Source organism: Alexandromys fortis, unplaced genomic scaffold, assembly GCF_014885135.2.
Source record: "Alexandromys fortis isolate MF-2015 unplaced genomic scaffold, M_Fortis_MF-2015_v1.1 scaffold_377, whole genome shotgun sequence".
NCBI lineage: Eukaryota > Metazoa > Chordata > Mammalia > Rodentia > Cricetidae > Alexandromys > Alexandromys fortis.
The window spans coordinates 526,054-529,134 of NW_026068257.1; the positions used below are offsets into that span (position 1 = coordinate 526,054).

A 3,081-nucleotide genomic window follows, 5' to 3' on the forward strand; every position below is an offset into this window, starting at 1 on the left:
CAGATTTTGTCTCCCATAAATAATGCACATAGCGCCACAATAGCTCAAGCAGCTCCCATAGGCCCAGAGAGATAGGGAAGACTAGAACCCACAAAGGAGCTGGTGACCGGCATGGTGCTGGGACCCAAGAATTACTGAGTGCTGGGGCTGGGCCTGTGGAGTGGGCAATTGAACCCTAGAGATTCAGAATTTTTCGGTCACCTCTTCTCCAGTAGAAGACTTCTCCAACTGGAAATGTGTATGTTGGGGCGCACACAAACTTGACACTAGTTTAGGTGGGGCAGGGAGAAGCCAAGGGTGTTCAACCAAAATTTAAACTTTGAAAGTCGTTTAGGACAAAGACTTGAAAGAAGGGTGTGTGTGGTCATGATATTTTATTTTCCCGGAAGACTTCTGCATTGGAAAGGAGTTTATTTCTTCCGGCTAAGAAATGTGAAGAGGACAGAGGAGCAACCAGCAATGATGGGTGCTAGGATTCGGGGTTCTACCAGCCAGCTCAAGTCTGGGCTCCAGCAGAGTAGGGCTGTGTGGGACAGGCAGTGGCGCTGTATGAGCAAAAGACCGCCATGAAGACTTTCCAAGAGGCTTCCAGGAAGCGGCCTGCGTGCTGACAGCGTGTGGACGGAGCAGTCTGGTTGGCTGCCTCTCAACACTGGTGTTTCCTAGAGCTTTCCATTGGCAAATGCAGCCTCCTGGAACTGTGGGACAAAGGTTTTGAAATAAGCCCTGGTGGGAAAGAGGGGAGAAATAAAACTGTGGTTAGCACAAACAGCTTGAGCAAAAAAATGCGACTCAGAGCTTGCGACCTAACTCGGAACAGTTGTGATTTACTTCATGCGTCCTGGGATGGACTCTCCTCCTCTCAGAGGCAAAGCCTCTGTATTGTTCAAGGAAGGTGCATGCAGCTCACCCCTGTGCTCCCTCTCCTGGGAATTCAAAGGACCTGTTTGATGACCTTCCTGCCTGCCAGGTTTACTAGACACTCACCCTGAGAGTCTACTGCCTTTCCTAGGAGAAAGATGGGGTTTGATCCAAGCTCTAGGTCAGAGAGCCACAGTGACACCCAGTCACTTCCATGATTGAAGACATCATCATGGTCATGGTCTCCTAAGTTGAATCTGGGACTTCATAAAGGTCTAATAAGGATTCCTAAATGAGTTATGGTTTGTATTTATTTCTAAAGCACACGTGCAGTTTAGTTTCCTGGCTGGGTTTTGGGAGAACCTTCTAAAGACAGACAGAATCTGGGAGAGAACATACAACTTTCTGGATATCCGATTTTTTTCAATTTAGATAAAGTGTTACTCTGTAGCCGAGCTAGTCTGGCCCTTACTACATAGCTGAGGCAAGCCTAGAACTTAAAACCCTAGGCTGGCCCCTAACTCCCAGTAATTCTCCTGTCTCAGTTTACCCAGTGATGGTATTAAAGATATGAGCCACCATGGTTGACCCAGACACCCAGATTTCTACTCTGTAGAGAGAAAGCCATGTTCCACCTCAGCAGACGGAATGTGTGAGCCTACTCCGTGCCAGGCACTGAGTGACCCAGAGGTGGGACCTGCCTTGTAGGAGACCAGTTCTGCAGAGGAGGCAGATACAGAATCAACACTGAGGTGGGTGGTAGGTACATCTCAGGGGGTGGACTCTGTGGACCCTACCGGGTAGTCATTGACAGGCAGGGGTGGGTGTTAGCGGCAGAAGGCACAGCAGGAGGAAGCCTGTTGGAAAGGAGGGTTGGAGAGAGAAAGAGGAACGTGCCTTTTATTACCCAGGCTTGCCTCCAAGTCCCTGACCCACTCCCACAGAATCCCCGTCACCCGTAGGCATCTGGAGCTGGCTCACCCAGTAATCTCACTTTCCCAGAAGAGCAACAAGAAGTAGAAGGAGAGGGGCTGGAGAGATGGCTCAGAGGTTGGGAGCACTGACTGCTCTTCCGGAGGTCCTGAGTTCAATTCCCAGCGAACACATGGTGGCCCACAACCATCAGTACTGAGATCTGGCGCCCTCCTTTGGCGTGTGGGCATATATCAAGGCAGAATGTTGTATACATAATAAATAAATAAATCTTTAAAAAAAGAAGAAGTAGAAGGAGGCCTCAAGAACTGCCACCATCCACACAGAGATCTGGTTCTGATAAGATGGCCTCCAGGCTCCAGCTCTTAGGAGGTGAGTTAGGTGTGGAGGCGCTGACCAGGAGTAGAAGTGCGTGTGCCTGAGTACCAAGGGGACGGGCACAGAGTCCTGAGTACCAAGGGGAGGGGCACGGAGTCCTGAGCACCGAGGAGATGGGAACAAAGTACTGAGTACAGAGAGGAGGGGCACAGAGCCACCTGAGAGAGCACAGGCAGATGGAGTCAGCTCCAGCACACGGCCTGGGACACGGCATAGTGAGTGTCCCCCAACCCAACAGGTCCTGGGGCGGTCATCTCTAGACCAGACTGAATGCAGTTATTGATGACATTGCCCTCCTCCACCAGCTCCACAGATCCCTTCTAATTATGTTGCTCTGAATGCCGGGGCTTTTCAGTCCTGGTACCAGAAGGGCTCTAGCAGGCCCAAACATGGCACTGACAGGTTTTGCCTTTTACCCTTCTCTGCCTTGCAAAAACAAAAACAAAAAACCCCATTAGATTACATTCCTAAAGCTAACCACCAAGGCCTATTCCCTTATTTCGTTACTTCCTCCTCCTGAGGCTGACCACCAAGGTCCAGCAATCAAAGTACTGAAGCCCAACAATCAAAAGCCCCCTTTTGGGTGCCCTAATTAACCTGTCCAATCAAAATTACACACCTCATCCTAACAGGGTTTTCCCTTTCCCCTTTCTAAACTGCCATTTGCCTACAGACTACATGCCTCTCCCTCTCCTCTCTATCCAGAGAGTCCTTTGTCCCTCTGGGGCAAACAGCCCTTCCCTCCTCAGCTTCTAGCCCCTGGTTTTGTCCCTCTGGGGCACCCGTCCTTTCAGTAGCATTCAGAAGCTACTGTCCTCTCTGGAAGTGCTCCCTCTCCTCTCCTCTCCTCTCCTCTCCTCTCCTCTCCTCTCCTCTCCTCTCCTCTCCTCTCCTCTCCTCTCCTCTCCT

General features: G+C 50.6%; 1 long non-coding RNA gene across 1 annotated transcript in view; it reads right to left on the minus strand.

Moving 5' to 3' along the window:
• Positions 1-357: 357 nt before the first annotated feature.
• The window catches only part of LOC126494314 (uncharacterized), a 34,705-nt gene continuing 31,981 nt past the window's right edge, over positions 358-3,081 (minus strand). The window contains exon 2 of the long non-coding RNA XR_007589978.1: positions 358-726. This is a non-coding gene — a long non-coding RNA (uncharacterized lncRNA). The remainder of the gene's footprint in view (positions 727-3,081) is intronic.